The following is a 27,796-nucleotide window of genomic DNA, read 5'->3' on the forward strand; positions in this document are numbered from 1 at the left end:
TGAGACCCATTGCTCAACAAAGTCTGCAGCCTCTCTGTACAGGATGTAATTTAAACTGCTTCACTCTCCTCGTTGCTGTTTCCAGCCTTGCTAGGCTGCACTGCTTTGTAAGGACACTGCTTTTGAATTCCATTAGGCTAGGATACCTGGCTCATGCCCTACTGCAAGCATCAAGACATGATTATCCCCTGCCTGATTTGGATGTTTGACATTTGCCAGAACTGTTTCTTTAATCTCTTTACCTTGTCCAGGTTTTATCCACTGCATCTCTTACTGTACAAACTAGAAAAATACAAATCCAGGATACTATAGTCAGCCTTCCCAGTGGCTGTATGAAAGCTGAATTGAAACTGCTCACATGGCACACATACTGATATCAACAATGTTACTTATTGAAATTTATAACATGACTAGGTCAAATGCTCTGTAGTGATTGGTCAGTTTGATCAATCTGCTCTTTTGAATGGTAGTAGCGATAAAATGTGAACAGATGTGGACACTTGGAAAAAAAGTGTCTAGAAAACCCCCTGTTTTTACTTATGAACTGTCACAAGTTGCTCAACCAAATAACCACAGACTGACTGGTCCATAGGTTTAGGGTAAGGGTAACAACTCCAACCCTAACCATAGCTTTAGGTTTGCCCAAAACTTAGTGTGAACTTGGTTGTGACATGGTGTGTATAAATGCATAGGAAATTAGTTAATTTGAACTTGAAAGCAAGTGTTCCGCCTTCAGGCTGTCTCATAAGACAAAAAAGCCATAAGCTAATGTGTTTACACTCACTGTCTCTTGTAATAGTTAAAGAATGCAACAGCAATAAAGACTGCAAATATCATCCACTCTACATCATGTGTAATCATTTAAATCTGTAATGTGATCTGTAAGGGAATACAGGCTCATTTTATATGCAACTGTCACTGTTCTTAAGTATTTTTAAATTACACGTTCATTTTTTGTGACAGTCCCAGTCAATGAAGACCAATTACAGTGCTTCTACAAAAATCTGAATTGGTTGGCTGGGTCTTTTTCAGCCAGAGTTGTAAATGGAAAAAAGGTCAGAAAAAAAGATTAACGATGTGGGTGTGTGTGTGATTTTCTGTGTGTCTCTGTGTGTGTATGTTGTCCAGAGGCAGCCAATAGCTAAGTCGAGCACATAGTAGGGGATGGGTAATTACCGTTATCAGAGCCCAGCCACGCCGAAGTCACATCTACAGTCCCTGGAGCCTGGTTAGAGCGGCAATCGGGTCTCATCCACACACACACACACACACACACACACGCACACACGCACACACGCACGCACGCACACACACTCCCTGTAGTAATCCATCACACCTAGTGATGTAGTGTAGAAGAAGCAAACCTCATGCTGCCTCAGTCTGCAGAGGAATGAGGAGGAAGCAGACACACTGAGGAGAGGATCAGTGATGCAAGGCGGCTGAAAAGTTAGACACTACCAGCAGGCCTTTTAACATCTACTGACTCCCTTCTTCACATTCACACAGCTCTACACACACAGAGAGACAATTGCAGGTCTTGGGAGTGCAACCAACAACCTCCTGGTCACAAGCCTTGCTGATCTCTGGGCAGCTGCTGTCCCACATGATCACATCCAAAGAGAAAGGAAAGGACACCACAGCCTTCAGGCTACACGGCCACAGAGGCAGGTTGCAGGGCTGCACAGTTATGACTCACTCAAATTACTCCAAAAAAGCTCCAAAAACCATGTTCAACAGAAAAATAAAAGCATGTGTGATCTGCTCATATAAAGAAGAGAGTTCATTCGACTCTGAAGCTGTTTATCTGTAAGACTAAAAGCTTATAGAACAGCAGTAGCCTGTAACTTCTAGCAATACTCCTTTTTCAAGTCAAAACAAGTCAAATATGCACTGTTATAATGATGTCTGGCAGTTCTCTCACAGACTGCAGATTAAATGAAAATGAAGTCGGTACACAAAATCTCACCTTAGCAGAAAACCTGTAGAGGGTTGTTGAGTTAATAAATACTGTGAATATTTGTATATACTTAATAGCTAAGAAATAGGCATACTTGAGGGATATGCTGACATTTATCGTCATGAAAACACTACAGGCATGAAAACCTTTTGGAGTAGAAAGTAATTCCTAATAAAAGGAATAGAAAGTCACAGTGAGGAAGAACTAGGGGCCATTTCTTTTGTCTCAATACCTGCAGATTGTTTTGTAGACTAATAGTTTGGTCTATAAAATGTCAGAATATAGGTAAAAATATCCATTTCAAAGTCTAAGCTGATGTCTTTAAATGTATTGTTGGTCCGTCCTAAACCCAAACATATTCACTTTCATACAAAGTAAAAGAGAAAAAGCAGGAAATCTCCATATCTGAGTGACTGAAAAAAGGCTTTTATTCTATTGTAGCATAAAATGAGTCAAAGGATTATCCAAATAATTGGCAATTATTTGACTATTTGTCGCTGCTCTACTGTAAAAGTCACATAGACTTTCTGTGTAAGACTACAAAGTGTACCTCCTGGGAAACTCCATGCACAACATCTGCAATGCAAGCAAAACAAGTTCAAACTGGTTTTGTCTACAGGCAAGGTAGAGTATTTTCTTTTAAGCAGCTTCATTGAGTTTTGTGAACTCGATTTGTATTACAACATTTTATAAAACACAATTCAATCTCAGGGAATAGTGATTTGTTGAAATATTTAAATTTATCAAACACAAAAAAAGTATAATGTATTTATTTGAGGCTTTAGAGTCAGTTTCAGTTTGCTTGTTTGAACGGTAAGCCTACAACTATCCTTTCTTGTAGTTCGAAGAAAGAAAAAAAACATGGTAGAAACTTACTGTGTGTTTTGAACAGATAAGTAAATAACGGATGAAACGCATAGACCTACCACGTTAAAGGACCGTCTCTCATTCGCTAAAATTCCACAGAAAAATAACTGATTGAACACTTTTGATTCAATATCATTTCCAGTTATATTAACCTAACCTACATTTACATTATCACAACTCATGACACAACGTTTGACAGCAACAGGGTAACTTAGATTTCCACGTAGAAGCAGTTTAAACATTCACCGCCAAGAGCACAGGATCATCTGAAAAGCCGTCAATGGAAACTGCGTGGAATTGGGCAGACTACTTTCAAAAAATGCTTGACAGATGATTGGAAGAACCATTTGTAAATGTAACTCTTTCCAAAGCCTGTTGAGTATTGCTTTTAAATGTCTTCTTATTGGTCACTGTGACTCTCATCAACAAAAGTGCATTCTTCAAAAAGAAACCAACCAAATCTATTTATAGATTTATTGAAAAAAAAGTATTATGAATTAAGTTTGACTTTTAAAACCACCAAACACGCACGCACGCGCGCGCGCGCACACACACACACACACACACACACACACACACACACACACACACACACACACACACACACACACACACACACACACACACACACACACACACACACACACACACACACACACACACACACACACACACACAGCATTATCTCTACCAATCAACTACTGTAAGTATTACAACACATGAAAATACTCCTTCATTTATTAAGGTCAGGTTTTACTACATTTTATTTTCTCTTCACTATCCTTTTTCTACATTTTTCAACGCCTTCACCCACATAAGTTGCCGGGGAACAATGAGCAGCTAGAAAAGAGTCAATATCACATGAAAGAAGGAGCGCAGAAGAACTGTGTATAAAATCGAAATACAATCATAAAGAGAACAAAGTCAAATCATTGGAGAACAATAACCACAGCAAAGTCAAATAATACAAACAAGAAGAATACAGGGTGAGTGAGAAAAACAAACTAAGACGGAACACACCGAAATAAAGTAAAAAAGAGGCCAATAATGGTGTCAGTGCTGGAGGTTAGTTGTGGATGTTTAACAGCCAGTGTGAGTGAATTTTGAGAGAGTAGGAGGGGGTTGAGTGTTGACAGGAAAGAAGGACCTAGGATAGAAGGAGAGCATTGGTAGAAAGATACAAAAAAGAGATAAAAAGGCAAAACACTGACGGGCCACTGAACAAAAATGGCCATCAAGCAAAACCCTTTTTACTTCCATTACTGCAAGTGCCATGATGGATGTGAGCCTGCATCGGTGTGTGTGCCATCCTTCTTACTTGCACTAATGCCTGTTTGTCATCATTTGGTGTGCTCTCCTCAGCACAAACAGAGATGGAGTGTAGAGGGGCTCATTCTGTGAGTATTTGTCCCCTATTTCACACATCAACACATGAGTGACTCATGTTGAACTCCAGACTTGAGTGAGCAGTAGAGGAGGAGAGGTCGAAATAAGAGATTCACCAGTTAATCACAAATCATTTTCCCTGTTCCAAAATTAATATTTGCCCCAGGAATCTAGAAGCTGAAGTTTCAATTGCAGAATGTTGATGACGTTTCAAGTTTGTGTTAACCTTTTATTCATACGGCCTTAGCTTGCAAATGCAAATTATTGAAGACTAGACATCTACCCTTCCTGTCTTTTATATAGATTGGTGCAGGAATGAGTCGTAACATCGGGAAACTTTTATTGGTTTCTTCGACTTGAATTCAACAATTATTTTACACGTTTTTGATTAAAAGCATTAAGTAAGGTCTTTGGTTAACACAAGCTTATGAGAACTTTGTTTCACGATATAAAAGAAATCAGTGATGCTGCACTTGTGAATGCCCAAAGCTTCATATAAACAGCGGTTGCTCACGAGTGAAATACATCTACCAAACAGCACCAAACCAAACATGAGTCCACTTTTAGCTTAGCTTTGTTGATGCAAATGACCAGTTGGTTTAAGAGCTGTTAGAGACGTTTTCAAAGGAAGTATCATAAACGTGTGTGTGCCATCGTTTTTTCTGTAACTGTCCAATATCATAAAGAAATAATCCCAAAGCTTTTTGTCAATGAACCCTTGGACTGCTAGCTTCCAGTTCAGCCTTTACTATTGGTCGTCATTGCTCCAGTCCATTTTCGTTTTCCTATGGTTGGGTTTCCATAGCAGTAGCCAAGTGGATGTAAATGAGCTGACAAAACCATTTCTATACTTTTAGCCGGAGCATGCCACTGACACACACAAATATACACATGCAGACTTATTACCTCTGCCAAGCCCCATGGACAGCTGTGGTTGTGTGAGGGAAAAAAAGGCTTTGACATTCCCTGCAATTGTTTTTCAAAATGTATTCAAGAAATGAAAGACTAGAGGAGCAACCAAGCTCCAGTCTCAGTTCATTGCTATACCCTTCTACACTGGAGCTCGTCAAGTTCTACCCTAATGAGCTATCGATCCCAACAATGCCACCGAACTCTACTTTAAACACAGAAATGTTCCCATTTCCTGCCGACAAGGTCTCTCGCTCTGAGCTACAGCATCTATCAAAGGCAGGAAGGGATCCGGCACTGCAGAGCCCCAGCCGATTGGTCAACACCTTCGGCGACAAACCAGAAATTGATTGAGAGGTCGGTGCTGACAAACAGCTCTGCTTAGAAGAAAAAGAGCCGGAGTCACAAGCAGTTTGGACCGCACTGTATCACCAAGCCGCCCCACGATGTCACACAGTCTATTTGTTAGTCTGCCGCGGCTCTGCCTCTGCTCCACAGCTCTGCACTGAAAATAAAACTTTTTCTAAAGGCAGAAATATGAAAACACGTTTCTGTATTCCTTCTCAGTAGGCCTCTATTTCTGTATTCGTGCATCATAATGAGAGGGTGATGAGAGTGTCTGCTAGTCGGTAAATGATTCCACAGAAAGACTTACTCCGCTGAGACGCAGCTGTTCGTTCTTGACTTTTCCATTTCACTGGCATATCAGCATCGTTTCAGAGCACAGCACTGAGCAGACAAACGTATAACAGGAATTCATTTCTCTCAAATATTATGAGGCTGAGGGCCAAGAATAAAGATCTAAAATGCAGGTTCGGTTTGGTGAGACATATACTTTTCTCTGATTAATCTGATGCCTGACTGTGAAGAGGTCAAACTACTGTTATAAAACCACTCTTGTATGCAACACATACTGCCAATGATTTTAATAGAAGCTTTACATGAGTGTGGCACTATATAACAAGTCGTGAAATCATTAGATTGAAAAGCATAAGAATCCATGGCACACTGCCTATTTCAATATGCTACACTGTAAGCATGGGGGATTTTTTACTTTTCTTTTACAACCTTGTGTAATCAGGCCTTAAAAATAAATTGGCCAGCTGTTCATTTAATATCAGCATTGACACATGGGGGCATAATTAACCCTCACATGTCGAAATCTGATTTAAAACTTCAGCATCATGCATGAAACATAAGTCAATATGGCAACACTCCAGAGGATGTTTCTTTCAAACTTGTTAATACTTGATTCATTCTATTAGTTTTACCCGTCTGGTTGGTTAAACAGGCCGAAGGCTCTGAAGAATTGTGATTGGCATTTTTCAAAAAGTCTTATGGCATTATACAAAACTAACGATTATCAGTTAATCATGAAAATAATTGGCAGATTAATCTTTTTAACCTATGCTCATTTTGAGACAAAGACATCTGACAAACCAACAATATGTGACATATTGTCCTCAAGAACTTTCTTTAATTAGTAAATCAAATCATATTGGCAATCGGCGAATACGCAAACAACAATGTGCCTTCCACCCACACAATGCCAGCTTTCAGTTAATGACACATCTCTGTAAGAAAAAAGTACTGAGATAAGTCAGCCCTGAAGCCTGTATTATACTTTGTGCCTCTGTGTTGCATTGTGGGTCCAAGTGATACATTGCCTATACTGCTGGGTACCTCATAGACAGCTCAAATTGACAAAACTGACTGTATTGTCCAGCATCCTTTGTGACCCTATGCAGAATGAACATATTGCAGTCTGTTTTGCAGTATTTCTGGATCTTAACTCACATCCATAGGCCGAAAAAAACTTAACCCTAACCCTCCTTTAATTGTAACTGTCACGTTCTGTGTGACATAAAACAATCTCTTGCTGTCGCAGCTTAAACCCATAAAACACTAATGTGTTTGCATAGTTCATCTCTTATTGAAGCTGTCCAAATGGCAGGGCAGGTTTTCTGATTGAGTCCTTTCGCCCACATGCCAACACTAACCCAGGACACAAGGGATCAATACCCATCTGTTTTGGCAGCAATGAGTGCCAGGCAGGCAGACATGGCAGGTATAAAGGAGCGTGTAGGGGCACCGCAGACATCTCAGTCTGGTTGCACGCTACAACATGCTACACTATAGTTGTCTGGGGTAGCATTTGCTCGGGACGATCAGACGATCAGTTGTTCGATCCCCAAAATTGCTCCTGTAGGCATGTCCATTGTCTATTTTTCTTGGCAGCTTTGTCTGTTGCAACATTTATTGTCAGTTTTTTTTAAATCTTAAGTATATTGTATGTTGCATTTTTGGAGGAGCCTGAGACTTAAAATATGTTTAAGCTATTGACCATATGACAATGAAGCTTTTGAATCCTTAAAACCTTTGAATACAATAATATTACCAGAAATGAAATGTAATGGGCTGCTGCAATAATAATGATGAAAAAAAAGAAAGAAGCAAACCAATGGAAGGACTTCAACACTGTTGAAACTGATAGGGATGAAAAAACAATGGTACGTGATGTGGAAAGTAATGAGGGTCAAGTCAAAAATCACACAAATGTCAAAATACATGAGCATTTGACAGTACGACCCCACTTCTCTTCACACTGTGTAAGCATTGTGCCTCCTGCTCACATTCCTGCTCGTTGACGACTTGAATCTGGATTTTCGGCACAATTACCCACACCTCCAGGCCGGTTACATGATCCCTTAACTGCCCTCCTGTTGTATGCACATGGATATGAATCTAGCAGAACAGGAGCTGTGCCTTCTGTTCCCATCATACACATACACATGAATGGTGGGGGGAAACAGGGTACCTCACCACCTCCAAACACGTGCATCCTTAAATAGTGATTTTCCAATTATATTAGCCAAAGCACAATTATTCACCAGTAATGACTGGTAATGTCAGCAGTCAGACTGGCAGAGAGGAAATGAACACTAAATGGATGTTTTCTGCAAACACTGGCAAGAAGTTTTCTTTTTTTTTCAGTTCACGTGTCCGTAAAAATAGGTCCTCCTGGCACAGTGTCAGCTAATCTGACACTGTAAATGAATAGCCGTGGACATGATTTAACATGACAAAGAGCTCCCTGTTAATTATTCTGCTTGCTGATTAGACAGCTGCAATAGAAATGGGGTTCCTTTTGAAGGCCAATGCAGTAATTAATTTAAACCTGGTGGATTCAAGCTTCATTTCCAGGTTTGGTTCGCGGTCAGGTGAGAATAAGAGTGCAGACAGCTTGGACTTCTTACAGCTTTTGCTTAGAATGAAAAAAAACACCAGGTGTATAGCAATTTTGTGAAATAGCCAAAACGATCTTAAAAAGAACTCTTGATCAGAACAACCTAAACCTATATTTCAAGAATATCATGGCCAAGATAGCGGCAGTCACAGACAGAAATGTGACTTACTATATGAAAACTGTACTACAAGATGAAACAGATATTATTAAAAACACAAAAAAGCAGAATACAGTGATAAAGCCTCCGTCTCATCTGAGCTACTCTTGTTTGACAGTAGATTGACTTTGTAGGTACAGTATATAAAACCTGCATACTCTAACTCATCAACAAGTGGAATATAATATAAAGAATTCTGCTAGAAACACAAACAGGTGAAACAACAGATGCTGTTGTACACTACACTAGTCACTACAGAAATAATCTGGTACCATTTGCTTTAACGTAGATCCTGCATAGGTCAAGTTCCAACAGGAAACTCATCAGCATCCACAAAGATAAGTACTCCGTATGCTTGTTACCTGCAATTATTTCTTAATCACTTCCACGTTTAGTCCAACCCCTTAATGTAGGGGCGACCCAAAACAATACACAGGCTACACGCTCACTCAGTATTTCACTTTCACTTGGCTAACAACCAAAGCATGGAAGGATTCAGAAATTAAACACACTGTTTTAAAAAAAAGTCATAGTAGTATTATGCTGGTGAAGAGGAAAAAGGGTTCAACACAGGACATTACTTACATGATTTTCTTTCCCATATAAATGTAATGTTCGACAGCGGCCGGCGACTGAAATATTTTTAGCTGTTATAACATATATTTTCCCCCATTGATGACGGTGACACACACAGATTTATGCAGTCGGAATTTCAAGACGGACCGAAGTGGTACCGTATCCGTGGCATTTTCAGGTCCTCAAATCAATTCATATACATGGTAAGTCACTTGAAATGTCAAGTGCTTTCATCGCTTAAAATTCATGTGGTACCACAGCTTTAATCTTTTACCCTTGAAGTGACACTTCGTCTGCTTTCAGCTGCTGCGTGTTTACTGAAAGTTCACCTGCTTTCAACTCTTCCTCTTAAACAGTCACTGCATCTGCTTTGTGTTTCTCAACAAACTGGCAGTTCAAATGCACACATGGACTTTTTAAAGACTTTCGCTTATTACACTTTTACCTTTGAACTGACACCTCAACTCCTTTTAACTGCATCTATGCACATCAATTGACAGTTCAGACACTTGTATTGCTTAACTTTAACCAACACCTTTACATGTTTTTAATTGGATATGCAACTCTCAGGATTACACTTGCAAATAACTAACACTTTAATACATTGCCGTGTTTTGCACATGCAATTAATATTATAACATGATATTAAATGTCCCTTTTATCGAAAGTGACTTACATGCACTAACGCTGACAATCCTACGGGAGCAATTTGGGGTTATGTATCTTGCCCAAGAACACTTCAACATGCAACATATGGATCAAAACACTGACCCTTCAAATGGTAGAAGATGATTTTTCCTTGCTGCCACAACAATTTATAAAAAATGATTGTATAATTTTAACTTAAGATCGTTTTCCTTTTGCAAGAACTTGGCTGATATAACTATATGGGCATATGAGTAGTTGTGGTTGTTACTTTTTAATCATAAACTTCAGATTTCAACCAACGCACTTTGTGAGGACAACTTGGGTTCAAGTGTCAAGACTGAATTCTTCAGCTGTTGGGACAAAAATGCCGTCTTTTGACGTGAAATAAAAAGTAGCTTTCCTTCAAAATCTGACCTGTTGGCACACGGAGTGGAGGCCAACAGAGTCTACTGGCAGCACTGTTCAAGACAATGACCTCATGTTAATGGATCCGAATAATTGTTGACATGATTTATTGATGGTAAACTGATACAGCACCTTGAAATCGTCGCTCAAACAAGGCCGACTCTGGATTATTAGCTTTCCAGATGCGAAACAGCGTGTTTGGCTACCATCCACATGCAGACAGCGTGTCCACAGCGGTGAGCAGAGAGGCAGGTTGGCGGTGAGATCAGGCGAAAACAACACACACCAGAGCAAAAATAAGAAGGACCAAACACAGATGAGAACGACAAAGACAGACAATACTTCTGGGCATATGGGCCAACACAACCACCATTCAACAGCATTCCAAGGGTCGCTGACAACAATAGCTGGTCCCCACACACACACACGCAATACACACGCAATACACACACCGACACACACGCACCAGCCAACTGCACCAACAGTGGGGCGAAGCACCAGCACACTAACCCAACCCCCCAGCCTGGATGAAGAGGGGGAACCAAAGAAATTCCCCAACTCTCTCCCTCTCAAACAGAGAGAGAGAGTGAAGGAGGGGGGGGGGGGGTACAGAGTGCTGGCATTTGGCACGAACAGACGCTCACAAAGCCCTCGGGAGCCCCGAGATGAAGGAAAAGTAAGGGGGAGGGTGGAGGAGGAGGAGGGGTTGCAGCATTGCCATTTTCAAGCAAGCAGCCTGTGGAGCAAGGCGTTCAGGGAGAAGGAGAACAAAATGAACAGAGGGAGGGAGGGAGTGTATCCATCTCCCCCTTCCCCCTTCTTCTCCATGTGGAGGTCACTGTGCTCGGCAGGGAGGTCAAGCAGTGCAGCAGCTCCTTTGCAAAATCTCATGCACGTTATCTGCAGTGATGCAGTCACAGTCCAGACAGGAGGGTGTAGCCCACACTTTATCACATACTGTAACATCCATCAGCAAAAGTGACATCAATGTCAAAATGATCAAAGCTAACCTCTTTAGCCCCTCTAGATCCAACAGTGGGATCCCATGTTGTGCAATTGAGCTAAATAGAAATTCACAATGTTTCCAAAACCATAAGATATGTATATTATGCTACATTTGAGGTTTTCATGAAATGCTTTATCCGAATAAATTGAATTTTTGACTAACAATGGGATAATGGGGAAGCCTTAAGCCTACTGTAGCTCCATTAAGAAATAAGAAAAAGAAAAAGTCAATCAAATTGTTGTAGAAGTGACAGGGCAGCCATTTCACGCCATTGCTTGATCTTAATTTCATTTTCTGATACAACACTGTCAGAGACAACAGGAGGGAAACGCCAACACTGATTGGCTTTTGCAATACAACATCACAAAAAATCTGATCAAGTTAAAAAATGTAAACTTTCAGGAATACCAGATGGTGTCCACTTGTGTCTATATGCATCTTTGCATTAACTTTATATGTTAACACGCCACGTAAAAAGTTCAATTTGCACCTGAAATCAACTCACCATTAGACGTTCTGCTTTGTCTTTTGCCACTGGTGCAGTAAGAAGAATATCTCTGAACTATGAATATACCATGCCTCTGCTCTGACTGTGCAGGACTGACAATGATTTTAAAAAATGTATGACTTTGGACAGCTGTGATTTTGTCTAAAATTCCCAAATCTTGCCTCGATTGCAATTTTTTATTTCCATTCGGCTGAAGAAGCTCAGCACATAATGGAAATATCTCGATACAAAGAGACCCAGCTCATATCCTCGGGTATCTAGCTGTGGGTATGATGGTGAACATCTTTACAAACACCAAAATGATGAAACCTTTCTTTAACAGTTAGATGATACAAAACTAAAGTCATTTCCATGATTTCCAAGCTAGCCTTTCTACGACTAGCTTGCTTCAAAGGCTGCCGAGCGCTGTTTGATAAAAAATTATATTTTATCGTTGTTTAAACCTATAGAAACCTTTGAAACTTTGAAATAGTATTCCCGAGGGTTTCGTTCTTTCGCACGGTTTTTGGTGATTTGCATCATTATAGTCTTTAAGTGTAGGGAGGTTTCAATACACTTCATCACTATTCATCTTGAATAAAATATGCTTGTTTCAATACATTATATTACAGTTCATTTTGTGCACGCTTTTTCCAGAGTGACTTACATTAAGTGCAAGCAACCATGAAGACACAAACTCAAGAAAGAATCCCACAAGTACATTAGTTTTATCAATTAGCCAAAGTGGTAATGCATTGGCTTCAAATAAACCAATAATAACTGTTACTTACTGGGATGCAATTTTTTATTTTATTGGACAAGGTGCACTCAGTAAACAGTTGGGTTTTAAGTGACAGAAGTTGTGTTGACTTTCTGCAGTCCTGATATTAGCTTTTCTCACCATTTCGGAGCCGGGATAGCAAAGGCAGATAGCAGGATTTGGGATATTACTTTTAAAGCCTAAACAGGAAAACACATGCCGAAACAATACAGTTTATCTACAGTGCTGCAGGTTCCCGTCTGGACTGGACAGTAATCGTGTCGCTTTTCCCCCAGGATGATAGAAAATGTATTTGGAACACAGTAAACTCACTATCGACACATACAGGGGACGAACACTATTTTTCCCCTGGTAATCTCTGGGCGAGCAAGCTAACGCTAGCTGTTAGCAGCCCGCATAGGGAGGATCAATTGCATTAAATTGTGGTGCATTCAGTCCATAATCAACTATAATGACTGTTGGAAAAATGGAAATTATGACTTCATCATGATTCAATGTGTTCAAATGAAACATTGGAACATATTGCTAACAAAAACAAGTTTGCAAAAGTTGCTAAAGCAGTGTTTTTATACATAGAAGTTGTTTTTTGCTCAACATATCAAGGTTTTGTGAAGAATCGTTAAATTCACTGGTTTTTGTACCGAAAAACCAAATGTGAAGTATTGTGATCTTAACTAAAAAAAATGTTTACAGTATAACAAAAACAACAACGTTGGTTTAGGATTTCAGTTCAGACTTTCACGTCTGAAAACACCTTGGTTCCTAGCTCAAATAACAGCATTATTGGCTCCAACAAAACCCAATGACATGACAGTTTACACGGCACAAGACTGACTTCCAATTCACAAAAAAACAGGTAAGAGAGAAGGATATGAAGAAGGAGGTGCATGGATAGGAGGTGATGCGAAACAGAGAGAGAAAGAGGAGTTGGGGGAAGAGTTGATGCAGACTAACGGAATGAGGATGTGTTGGAGAGATGTAATGAGGAGCAATGAGAGGTGTAGGGGTAAGTGGTGATGAGGAGCCGAGGGAGGAGGAAATGTTGGGGAAAGAAGTGATAAAGAGCAGAGGAGTAGGGGGACTAGGGGTAGGAAATGGCAAAGAGAATAAAGAGGAAGTGGTGTTTGGATAACGGGTGATGAGGAGCCGAGAGAGGAGGAGGTGTTGGGGAGCGATGTAATGTGTAGAAGAAAAAAGGAGGAGCTGTAGAGGTATGAGGTGATGAGGAACAGAGGGAGTAGGAAATGTGAAAAGGAGAGGAGATGAAGAGCAGAAAGAAAGTAGGAGGTGTTAGGAGAGAGATGATGAGGAGCAGAGAGAGGAGGAGGAGGTGTTAGGATAAGATGTGAAGGGGAAAGGAGGATGAAGGTGCAGGAGTAGGAGGTAATTAAGAGTAGAGGGAGGAGGAGGTGTTAGGAGTAAGTGGTGATGAGCAGAAGACGGGAGGTGTAGGCATAAGGAGCAGAAAGAACAGGCGGTGGAAGGGAAAGAGGTGATAAGAAGAGGAGGGAGGAGGAGGAGGAGGTGTTGGGGAAAGAGGTGAGGAGGCAGGCAGGCACAGACAAGTGAAAAGACAGATGTAAGGTTGTTTGGCCGCCTGCCTGCCGGAGAAAGGTGAGAGGAGGAAGCACACACACACAACCACACACACACAACATGTATGTGCACAGGTATGTGTGTTTGAATGTGTGTGAACAAGTCCTCACAGCCAGGCCATACACTGCATATCTCAAATCCCTTTCTCCTGCATTCTTTTTCAGACACCTCCTAATAAAAAGGACAGTTAATGGAGCTCCACCCTCACTGACTGCTGCTAACCTTTATCATGCAGCCTCCTTTTTTGACACCCTTAGGCTACATGCTCACTTGTTTCAACTGAATTCTCATGGGACACTTCAGGACCAGCCCTTCCATCAATGCAGCAACACACACACACACACACACACACACACACACACACACACACACACACACACACACACACACACACACACACACACACACACACACACACACCTCTGAACTCTAACGTGTCTGCACTGCCATCACACTCAGCCTGCAGGACTCTGACAAAGAAGATCCAATGATGTGTCCTTTAGTGATTCCAGGCTTCCAGCTGATGAAATGGCACACTCATTATGATCCCTTTATTTCCCTCCCAGAGCCTTCCAGCTGTGTTAGTGCTGGCTACAATGGAAATTAGCAAGGTAGGCCTGTTTTATAAGGGCTACTGTGCTCAAAAAGAGTAGCTGAAGTTGCCCTTTCAGATGCGTAATCGATGCACCTGTCTCCATGAATGCTATTAATAAATCTGAGTGTTTACGACTTGTCACCACATTCGTGTTCAATAATGCAGGTCGTAAAGCAAGGAGAAAGCGATGACAAGTGTGCATCGATTAGGTCCAGGTGACTGCAGCTGGGACCGGGACTCTCACTTGTCCCGGGCAGTGGAAGGAGCCCCGCAGCAGGAGCCCTGCAGCTCTGCAGTCCTTCAGTAGCCCCGGATCCCTCCACTCTCAGTGGAACCTCACAGCTGCAGCACATCCCAGAAACTACTACCACACCAGATGTTACATGACTTGGGTCACCCACCTTGTCTCACGTTGTCTCGCAGATTTGAATAAGGCAAAAACGCATCCCGGGCTGTGGACACTCGTTCCCCGCATTCACACCACGCGTTTGTCCGCACGCTTCTAACTTTGCTCCGGTATCTCAGCCGGGACTGCTGCAAATGTCACGGGACTCAGCCGGCCATGCTGCGGAATATCCCGGTGTAAAAGTCCTTCCTACTCGGTACCATCCACACCAGCAGGGTAGCTTCTACACTGACACACTGCTGACTGACGGCTCCGTTTGCGCGCTCTCTGCACTACAACTGCTGCTGCTGAGCTGGAGATGCGCGCTCCTGACGCGGCAAGGTCGCGCGCATGGGTGTGCGGTAACAGCGCAGCCTACCGGATCCTCCGTAGATTCTGTTTATACATGAATTCAATTAAATACCTGTGTTGGAGCTATTCATTGATTTGATTTATGAAAGACTTCAACTTTTTAATTATTGCTGTTTTACAGATTGGTTTAAGAATCCGATTATTTATTAATTATTGATTTATTAATTGATTAATTATAATAACTGTATTAGTTCATTTGAGTAGTTTTAGTTTGAAGGCAGTTTTAGGCATGGTCGGATTTGGGATTTGTATTGGAGACAGGTGGAGGAATGATTGCTTGAACAAAACACTTATTCATTGATATAATGTATGGATGGATCAAAGGAGCCTAAAGATGAAAGTACTGGTTAGCTTTTGCTGTTACATATTAAGGGATAAGCAATAACAGCAATAACATTGTCAATGAATTGCCGTGGATAGAGCAAAATCAGCTGAAAAGGCAAGTTTAGATTCATTATTAGCATCGATATCATTGCAGTCTGTGTCATCTGAAAACAGACCTGATATGCTCTTTGAAGTCCGTGAATAACTAAGCAGACTACATCATAAAAAGAGATATTGATTAGGTTTGTGTTGATCCCAGCTGATAGAGGCAATGAGCGAAAATTATTGGCACTCTTAAGCTAAACAAGCTCTAAACCAGGAGAGTATTATGGAAATAACTTTCCGTATATATGAAATTAAAGCAGTTACACTGAAAAATATCATGGCTTCATGGCAAAAGCAACGGATGGTAGTTATATAAAATACTCCAAAAAGTGTGAGAAGGTAATACAATAAAAAAAAAACAATCATATCACTATCATTTATTATTTTAGTATTTATTTTTATTGTTACACCCCAACAATCTGAAGTGTGGTAGTGATACACCTCTAGTAGATGGTGGTGATGCACTTAAAATGATAGTATAGCGACCAAAATGATACAAAAAAATAAAACTTCTGCTGAGGCACCAGATAGCGAATCTTAGTAGGCCCTACTGACAAGAATATCCATTGTTGATTTATTTCCATTCACCAATATGAACTAAGTAGCTACAAGGAACAGGTTTACCACATACTGTATAATTATCCTGTGTCGCTTCTAAGGTGCTTTTCCCTGTGGTAAAAAAACATGTGAAGGCACCCTTGCGAAGGTTTCAACAAAGAAAGGTTGATAACTATGTTTTTCAATTTTATGATTAACTTATTAAAAATAAATCTCTACACCTACATGGCTTGATACAAAGCCAAAGTAGCGAAAGTTAAAAATAAACGGTTGTGACATCAGTTGCAGTTAGTATATACAGCTATGCTTAACCCAAACATTAACTCTATTTTTAAATCACTACTTTAGAAGCATAGGCCATATTGTTGGGGTGGATATGGCTCAGTAGGTACAGTGGTTGTCCTCAAACAAAGAGTAGGTGGTTCAATTTTCTGTAGTCAACATGTCTGTTTGTGCAATGTAATAGAAATGCAGTCTTTATTCTATATGTGTGTGTATTCAACAGAATCGGTGCACCTGCTATAACAATAAAGCAGTCTCCTCTTTATTTGAAATGATAAAGCTAGGACAGCTTCAAACATGCCCAGACCTGAGCAGATGGAGTCTTTTCAGCTGCTGACTCAGTGCCAATGAAATGTAAAAAGAAAAATATGTGGCTGTATTGGAACGACTCAATTCTCTGTCTTTTTCAAAGCATGGGGACTATGTGAACATTTAATTACAGTTTTACATTATGGAGGACTGCAGGATATACAGAAAAGCATTTGTTTCAGCTTGTGAAATGTTCCTGGGAGACGTTACAGTAAGCACTGCCAGATTCTTTCAAACCTTCGACCACTGTCAGTAAACCCTGGAAATACAGCATAGGTGGTGAAGGCAGCTGCCAAACTAATTCCCTAATAATTCCGCTTGACACATTTGCATAAAACTAACATGTTTATCCTTTTTAGACAGCTCGTTCCACATGTTTCAACTGTGACAACAGGGAGCTGTCCTTAGGTGAGATCTTGTATGAACTGACAGAAAAGCTGGGAGCTTATGGCTGTAAAGACAAAAGAAAGCTGAGTGTTCTTGAAGATGCTTCAACATTTAACCTGCTGGCTGTTTGAAAGGATCCACTTGCCCATTACACCCTAATGGTTATTGACTGAAACAGGACACTTATCCCTTAGATAAGTCTAAATAAATAATAGACGTTCAATTATGCCTAATTACGCCAAACTATTGACTGGTGGATACAAAAACCCTTGACTTCCATCTTTATCGTGAACCACATCACTCTGCTCTCATGGGGAAAGCCTGCAGGCATTCTGCTTCAGCCACAGATCAAACTGGCCTGAGGCTGAATCCATAAGAAGTATCAGGAACTCATTTTGCTCCTAAAGAGCAATGCAAGAACTGTTATACGCTATATTTTGACTGTTTGGATATTGAATGTGGGCAGTGTAGGCACACATTTGACTGAATTTCCAGAAATAGGCAACATAATTGTGAAAGAAAGCTTGTTTTAATGCTTTACTGTTGTGCAAATATGAGCGCACTGTGAATTAATCAAAACACTCTGGTGGGAAAAAGGCATTTACAGTATGTCTGTTTTTATGTAATGAATGTGAATGCTCAAGTCTGTTATTCCTCTTCGGTAAAAGCTTTATTTGATATTGTCAATTGCCATCAAAAAGCCAGGATTTATTTGTTAAGCCTAAGCCCGTGGCATTTTGTTGTTTTGGATAAATCTACCTTTTCATATCAGCCAAGTGTGAACATATATTGAAAAAAAAATCTAAATAATATACACACCGAACAGCCTTTACATTACTGACAGGTGACGTGAAGAACAATGATTACCTTGTTAGAATGGCACCTTGTGATGGCTGGACGACTGTGAAAAGCATCTCCAAAACTGTAGCTCTTGTGGGGGGTTCCCGGTCTGCAGTGGTCAGTACCTACCAAAAGTGGTTCAAGGAAGGAAAACCGGTGAACCAGCGACAGGGTCACATGCATTCAAGGCTCATTAATGCATGTTGGGAGCAAAGGCTGGCCCGTGTGGTCCGATACAAACAGAGCATCACAGTTTGTTGTGTGTGGGGCTGTGTAGCCGCATACCGGTCGGGCTGCCCATGCTGACCCCTTCATGGAGACGGTATTCCCTAATGGGAGTGGCCTCTTTCAGCAGGATAATGCGCCCTGTCCCACTGCAGAAGTGGTTCAGGAATGGCCTCCAAATCCCCCAGATCTCAATCCAATTGTGCATCTGTGGGATGTGCAGATAAACAACTCCGATCCATTGAGGCCCCACCTCGTAACCTACAGGACTTAAAGGATCTGCTGCTAAGTCGTGGTGCTATAGACACCAGCACACCTTCTGAGATCTAGGGGAGTCCATGCCTCGATGGGTCAGGGATCTTTGGGTCGCAAAAGGTGGACCTACACAATATTGGGCAGGTGGTCATAATGTTATGGCTGATTGGTGTAAAAGAAATGACATTCTTCAATAGTACTCAAACTACTAGTGGACTACAAACTGAAATAAAAAAAACTCTTGCTTGTGACTGATAATATTCCAATAAGGGGCTTAGATTCCTTTAAAAGTCAAACCATAAAAAACATGTGGCATGAAACAATTAAATCCAAAAGGATTTTATATTTAACCAAAGCTGAATATTCCGTAGGAAATATAGTCCCATTCAACCCTTTTAAATAAAAAAAGAATTGAATTCAAGAGACTACGGTGAATATGGGATTTAAGTAAGTGGGTATTTGACTGATTTTAATACAAGAGGAACATTTGCAATGTAAGAGTTTGGGAAACTAAATTGAAAGATATCTTGTTGTTCAGAAACACCACAGGAATCACATTCAGGAGATGCCTGAGGCTTTTTAGTGGGAAGGTTTGGAATAATAAAAGCTCTGGTGAAAACACGGTGATTTTCATTGAACTCAACAGAACATTGATATATCAAATCTGACACAGCAGTCATCCTCTGAGAACAACTGCATTCACCGCAGTTCGCATGGCAATCTTTTCAGTAGCTGTTGATATTTTCACTGTGCTCCAAACTGTTGGATTGTCTGACAGACATGACCATCCCCAGGCCCTGTTTCCTCTTTACAAAGCCATGTATGAATGTCTGCATACAATATACTGATGATGAGCAGTTCATTCAATTTACTAAAAAGACTGAGCCCTTGTTTCGCTTGTATTCATCTTCATGTGGTTTAATAACAAAGGCATGGCACAAACTCAGCTTGATTTGTTTAATAGCAGCATTATCCCTGCCAACATTTTCCAGTAAGAATTTATGTACAGCTCAGTCAGCGACTTTGGTCTTTAAATAGAGCTGCTGGAAAACAGCAGGGTAAAATGAAGTGACCTTTGAATGATATTTTTGTCTGCACTATCATTATTTTCAGGAAATGGTGCAGAAAGCCCTGCATTTCCTTGTCATGTTTGACATAGCTGGTTGAGTGTTAGCTGAAGCCAACAACTGGAGAAAGTGCTGCATAAAATGACAAGCCTCTCTCTCTTTCTCTTTCTGTTCCGACTTAATTTGAAGGCATGATTAGTATAATTTTTTCACAGATAACTGATGTGTTCCCACAGTAAACTGTCCCTCCCTATCTCACCTGGGGTTTCCCCTCTCCTGTGGTGTGTTATATGGGTTTTCAGTGCTTGTAAATGGTCTGCAAAGGTTAAAATGCCAAAGTTCCCTCCAAAGGGAGTTTCTCTCGAACACAATTCCCCCCCTGGACTCCTCTGTTTAATTTTGCAAAACAAAGTGACATCACCATGTAACACTCGAGCTTTGATTGGCTCCAACACATTGTAAGTAACAGCCTATGGGGCGGGACATCTCCAAGCAATTAACCAATCACAACAGAAACAGCCAGCTAACCAATCAGAGCACACTGGGCTCTGGTTTCAGACAGAGGGTGAAAAGAGGTGCTGCAGCACAGGCAGTATGAGAAAAATAAAGAGCTTTTTGAACAAAGCATGGAGACATGTCCCAGTAGAGACACTACATACAAATATGATCCTGAAAGTTAATACTATATGTCCTCTCCAATAACTCCACCGTCTAAAGTAATAATATATATACTTGACAAGAGTATCATTCTACAGCAATGCCAAAAGCTTAATTAGGTTTTACTCAGGTTCATGGTGTTTGATTAGTAAGTCAATTTTAAACATTTTTTCTTCGGAGTGTCGAGCAGAGGTCAAAATCCTGGGTACGGGGTGTAAGCAGCGCACTGTGTGCCAGGTCTTAACGGCTTTTGTGTCTGATAGTCAGCCGCAGAGGTGACGCATTCTGCCCCAATTCTAGACTGTATTTATCAAAACAATACAGAAGGCTCTCTCGACTAAAAGCTATGGGATTTTTCCTCAGGATTTTGGAATATTGCACAAAATAGGCTTTGTGGCAAAAACACGTTTATGATACTTACATGTTTTGTTCAGCAGGATATTTTCCATATATTAACACCCCTTGTGTAATACATCACGGTTAAATTACTTACGGCAACACAGCTAAGCTAAAGGTGGCTAATGTTTGGCACGATGTCCTTTAGTAGTCTTATTTAGCCACTTGTTGGCAAACACTGTTTTTCAGATGTAAAAGCTTCAGACTTTGATCATTTCAGTATTTGCTGAACTATTTTATATTGTAGAATGAATCGTGAAATCCTTTTCAACTTCTATTAACAGCAAACTTTATTCCAGACATCTCACAACAAACATTGACTTTTATACAAGGGTCCTGGAAGTGCTAAAATGCTACTTATTTCCAGATTTGAAGACTCATTCCTGCACCACTTTATTGCATATGCATTAAGGTAGGATCACCCAGTAACAGGATATTTGCACCTGTTTTGTTTAAAAACTGTAAATCCCAGCCGCTTCACTTTTACAGTTTTACAACTCTTGAAAGAGTGTGTGTGTGTGTGTGTGTGTGTGTGTGTGTGTGTGTGTGTGTGTGTGTGTGTGTGTGTGTGTGTGTGTGTGTGTGTGTGTGTGTGTGTGTGTGTGTGTGTGTGTCAACATTGCTATGTGCTTATCATCAATAACTTCTGTGCTCATCAGAGCCTGGCATTGCCTGTGCATATGAGCTATATTGGTTGTGAAATTATATTCTAAAATATTTCTGTTATCATCCACGTTTATTATGGATAAATGTGGCTTTCATATTGACCCGAGCCTGCCCAGGCTTACTCACTGTGATTAAATGTACTCCGTAATTCTGTCCAAAGGGAAAAAAACACACACTTATATTAATCCATAAGTTAAAATACAGCATACCAGATGTTATGGTAGAGCTCTGATGCTTAAAAGCTACCTATCTCTGTACGATGCACCAATTTAAGTTAAGAAGGAGTATTAAAATCAACCTATATTTTCATAGGAAGCCAGAGCACTCAAGACAGGTAATAATGGAGACTCCTCTTAAAGAGGCACTCCACTGGTTTCACACAACCAGCTGTCACTTTTTCTCAAGCTGTAGATATCGCTATTCCGGCACTTTTTCTCTAATGGAGCTTTGTGAAGTCTGGCCATACTGGTGTCACTGGGGCTATTGCAATTTGTATTTATTGAAGGTTATAATTACCAAAATAATTCCTTAAATGTTAATGATATTGACAGATGCCTCATCGTCACTAGAAATCAACAAATCTGATTGGTTTTCTGAACAAATGTTTGCCACACAGAAGACAACATTTATGTACATTTCCATTAAAACATGGCAGAAAGGTTTTATATTTTTTCATTCCGTTGAAAACATTTTCAGACGATCATGACCTTTAGGAAGTTTCTGTCTTACTTTTTTACCACGCCAACATACTGAAACAGCAGTTTTAACTTTTTTTAATGATCCTACTTAACTGTTGACTCAGGGAACTTTGAGTCTAGACCTGACCTCTTACTTGACACCATGAATCATCGGATCCAACTCCTTGAACGCTGTGTGGAAATAAAGCTACTGCCCTCAAATGACTCCAGTTATACCTGACGGGTTATATCTTCATGGTTCACCTATGAGAATATATTTCCGCACCGGCCTAGTTTACTTGTTGGTACCAAATTAACCTTACCTTCTCTCAATGAAAATCAAGAGTCAGTGTGTGGTTTCTCTTCTCTGGGCTATTGGGCAACACAGCGGACTTTGATAGCTCCCTATTGCCCATTTTCCTCCAAACCGGTTCCAGGGCCGGTTCCGGGCTAGAGTCTGATTAAGGTCTGGGTCTTCTTGTTACCACCGCAGCGGGGGCGGCTCTAAGCACCAAAAGACGGTTCTTAGCTGGCCCCACTTGGCTGCCCAGCAAGAACCAATATGTCACGCTTATGTCGGAGGCAGGATTAACCTGATCAACAACAACAACAAAATGCCGCAAGTTTTGTTCAGCAACACAAGAAATGGCAAAACCAGGATGGATGCCACCAAACTTAAGCAGCAGTAGACCCCTGAAGAAAGAAATGACCTCCTCAGGATTTGGTCCTTGTCTGTCCAGGTGGGCTCGACAAAGCAAGAGCAACATGAGCAGAGCTACGTTACAATCCGCCATTGTTGTTGTCGATGTGAGGGATTTTCGCACCATGCGGGTGTCATAAGCAGGCAAGTAAGCGGTAACGCCATAACGCAAACGATGATGCAATGATCCAGCCCTACTCCGGCTCTGAGCGGTGCAAACACAACTGGTGCTACAGAGTATAACCAGATAAGCACCAGAAAAGCTCAAGAACGTTTTAAGATAATTTAAACACCATCATTCTGAGTTCCAACTGATCATATCAAATCCTTCACTGAAGAAACGCAAAATGCAAAAGGGTCAGCATTGCTTGGTTTACCTTAAAATAAAAGACAGATATGCATTGTGAGGACTGATTTTCAAGAACTGCAGACCAATGAATTCTCCATGTTACAAAAGGACACATATTATTATACATATAGCATAACAAACAAGAATATAATATGGAGGATAATAATAAGTGTGATACTTCATTGGTGACTTTTGAGTCAGGATAAGAGCCGGTATATCAGATAAACAAATAGGAGAAGATCTCCATACCAGAGACAGGGTGTAAGAAAGCAGAAAAGCAAGTGGAGCCTTTTTAGGAATCTCAGCAGTGTTGCCTCTTCTGGTTAGTGCACGACAGAACAGTGTGAACATTGTGAAGGTAACAGACAGCCTTCTCCCTCTCTTTACACTCTTTTATCTTATAGCACTGTCTACAGTCATCTCTGCAGCACTGCTTTCTGTTTGTATCACTTCCTCCTCTCCTCTTCCCCATGGCTTTTTCCCCCTCGCCTACCTCTGGGTTTTTTTCTCTTTCTGTCACTTCATCACAGCGTTCAGATTCCCCTTGCAGTCCCTGCTCTGTCTGAGCATGATTAACATGGAAGCACACACCATCCCACAACTCTGTGTGATGACACAGCTCACCACCTTCAGAGGGAGAAATAACCACACAGCCAAAACAAAGATAGTCCCTCTGCACCCCTGCACTCTCACACATCCCACACCTAGCTAGCTGCAGAGAAAACATCACAACCCACCTGTGGGTCAGAGAAGGCCATAGCCTCCAAGGTGAGAAGCCCAAAGGCACTGGCACACTGGGCCCTGTTAGGACTTCATCAGTGGAGGTGTTTCTGGGACTGGGTCATCATTGAGTGCATGAACATTAATTAATGTCTCACTTGGCATTAGTTCAGCCCCCTGTGCTTATTTTAGAGCATGCATCTTTGTTTTTGGGCCCTGGGTGCTAGTTTCTTATGCATTTGAGGTATGTAATGTTACTTTCTGTGGTGCAGGAATTAGTTCTGTTAGTAATACAAGCTTACAAATGTTCATGTTTTGTTCACCAACATAAAACACATCAGTAATTACCCTACCAGTGATCCTCTGAAGGTTTTTGGTGTCTTAAGAATGGAGGTTGCTAACCGGTGGTTAAAAAGACTACTAAATGTTGTCATGCCTTTAGCTTAGTGAAGACATGTGACCATGATGTAGTTTGTTGATAGCATTACATTATCCTTTTACTTCTGGCAATTGCATTCATCTTTCAAGTATTAGGAAAGTGGTGTTAATAATTGGAAATTGTCCTGTTGTCCCGTTTGCCACGAATCTTATTTTCTAGAATTTTTCAAAAATGATTAGAAAAGCATATTGCTTTTTGTCGAGTGAGCTCGGGCAATGCTAACTTTCAGGTGATCTTTCAAAAATACATCATCATGGCACCAATCTAGTGTTCTGCTTGCTCATAACTGGGGTTGTTGATGTTTTATATTGTGGAATACTGTAACTCAATCTCTCACACCACCTATTTTTATAATTTAACCATAGTGGGCGGTGAGCTGCCAGGGGGTTTGGCTCAGTTCTGTGGTTAGCAGAGTAGCAGTTTGCATGCTAACACCATAGAACATTATATTGCATGGATGTATTAATAGAGCAGGATACAGTGTAGCGGTACATTCTTGTTGCCAATGTGTCCCAGTGTCAAACTGTGGTACTGCAATAAGACAAGATCCCATGCAAAAACAAATTTACAGAGTCTGCTTCTAAAAAACATTTTTTAAAACTGCTGACAGGTTATCTCCAGCTGTCAGCAAGATAAGATAGAATACTATATATAACATGTGATGATTAAGGGTTCCTTCAGACAAAGCCCATTATAAATGTTTCATATTTGAGTAGCTACTGTACATTAACTTATACCACCACATCCAACACAAATATTACAATAAAAATGTGATTTTTGTTAAAAAGGTACATTAACTATCCAACAACTAGCTTATATGTCTTGCAGCAACAGCTTGCTGTATGTGATGTAAATATAAAGAGATACTTCACCTAGGATAACAGATTGAGGAAAAAGTAGATATGTGATTTATTTAAATGCATTTGCCAGAAGCAATCGCTGAAACAGCTGTTTCCTTGTTGCTTGATTTTTTAAAACATTTTCATTAACATCTTTTAGCGCAGCCATCTAAAATAACCTAAATTGTATTTGTAATATGATTTGGTATTTCGTTGAATTATCATTTCATGCAATAATGAGCCAGTGTCCTTTATGATTTTTTTTTTTCATTTGTTGAAACCCAGAATGAAACCTGACTCCATTAACCAGTTCACCCCTCTTTACTTTACTGTTAAGGGACCTACTTTCTGAATACTTAAATGGATGCTGTTTTTTTTCAGGCTTGGTGAAGTTCCACCTGTGTTCCACCCATTCACACAATCAATACTTCCCTATAATCAAAGCCTAGTTATCATGTTTTCAGCTGCTGTTCTGGCAGCAGTGTCCAATTTGCCAGCGGCAGGATGTTCAGCTCACACACACTCTCTCTCTCTCTCACACGCACGCACGCGCACACACACACACACACACACACACACACACACACACACACACACACACACACACACACACACTTCCTGTATTGTTGGTCGGCTGCGGGGATAGGGATGTACTTATCTCTCCAGGCTATCATCCTATTGACAGCAATTTGGCTGTCACAATGTTATCTTGTCCTCCCCTCCTGTGACCTTTGAAAGGATCTCCATGTGCTACATTAAAGTGAAGCAGTTAGTGCAAAGTCAAATTGCTTCAATCTTTATTTTCTGGCCCTGTTTAAGAAAAAGCACAACGATTTACCCTTTCATTCTTGGATCCAACTCAAAAAATGGTTGCAGTGACTTTAATGTCATTGAACTACAGCCTTCCTGTGTATCAACTTACTGCAGTAGACTCATAGCCTACAGGTAGATGATGGGATGGGGGTGGATTTGTGAAATGCAACATGAACAGCTGCAGCAGTGCAATGTATATTAAAGGTGATTCCATTGGATGAATTGCTCTGGTGCCAACATTTAAATTTTATCTAAAAGTAAATACACCTGTCCTGGACTTCACCATCAGCAGCCAATACCATTTCAACTCATTCTCATGAATATCTTATTAATACTAATGCGTACCAATTAAGAAAGTGTTTGGGATGGATATAACTGTAAATCCATATGATTTTGATCTGGGATTACTCTTTAATATTATGATCGCAGACACAGGCACATTCTAACAATGCTTTGTGTGCTGCGCGCATCAGAACCCCCCCCCCCCTCAATATTTAAGCATGGTTTGAACCATTACTTTTAGTGACTGGTCCCCATTAGCTTTGTACATAGAACAGCTGTTATAAATATGGGTGTACAAATTATAACAGAATAAGTACTTTAGATTTAGTGTAGTCTTGGTTCTGTATCATCTTATTACTGTTGAGAATACAAATATTGAACATGTTTAATAAAAACACGGCATTTGATATAGCGTAATACACATGATATATGCTCTAGTAATCTTACTTTTAATTATTCTGTTTATAAACATAATTTAATTTATTTGATCTTTTCATTGCACCTTCCTACTTTCACTTTTTGTGCGTGTATAAATGTTTCTCTTTGTCTTTTATTTATTTAGTATTAAAATAAAGCAATTATCCATCCATCCATCCATCTTCTCTCACTTTTCCGTCAGGGTCGCGGAGGTAACAGCTCCAGCAGAGAGCCCCAACCTTTCCTTTCCCTGGCCACATCAACCAGCTCTGACTGGGGGATTCAAGGCGCTCCCAGGCCAGCAAAGAGATATAATCCCTCCACCTGGTCCTAGGTCTACCCCTCGGTCTCTTCCCAGCTGGACGTGCCTGGAACACCTCTCTAGGGAGGCGCCCAGGTGGCATCCTCACTAGGTGCCCGGACCACCTCAACTGGCTCCTTTCAACGCGAAGGAGCAGCGGTTCTACTCCGAGTCCCTCCCGGATGACTGAACTTCTCACCTTATCCCTAAGGGAGATGCCAGCCACCCTGCGGAGAAATCCCATTTCGGCCGCTTGTATCCGCGATCTCGTTCTTTCGGTCATGACCCATCCTTCATGACCATAGAGGGTAGGAACAAAGATGGCCCGGTAGACAGAGAGCTTTGCCTTCTGGCTCAGCTCTCTTTTCGTCACAACGGTGCGGTAAAGCGACTGCAGTACCGCTCCCGCTGCTCCAATTCTCCGGTGCAATCCTTAGCCCACCGAACTGCAGACCCCCTCCCCCATGACTACGCCTCGAAATCCTGTCCATGAATATCACAAACAGGATTGGTGACAAAGCGCCGCCCTGGCGGAGGCCAACCCTCACCGGAAATCGGTCCGATGTGCTGCCGAGGACCCGGACACAGCTCTCGCTTTGGGAGTACAGAGATTGGATGGCCCTGAGTAGAGACCCCCTCACCCCATACTCCCGCAGCACCTCCCACAGTATCTCCCTGGGAATCCAGTCATACGCATTCTCCAAATCCACAAAGCACATGTAGACCGGATGAGCGTACTCCCAGGCCCCCTCCAGGATCCTTGCGAGAGTGAAAAGCTGGTCCGTCGTTCCACAACCAGGACGAAAACCGCATT

The sequence above is a fragment of the Eleginops maclovinus genome, chromosome 18 (genome assembly GCF_036324505.1).
Source record: "Eleginops maclovinus isolate JMC-PN-2008 ecotype Puerto Natales chromosome 18, JC_Emac_rtc_rv5, whole genome shotgun sequence".
NCBI classification, from domain to species: Eukaryota; Metazoa; Chordata; class Actinopteri; order Perciformes; family Eleginopidae; genus Eleginops; species Eleginops maclovinus.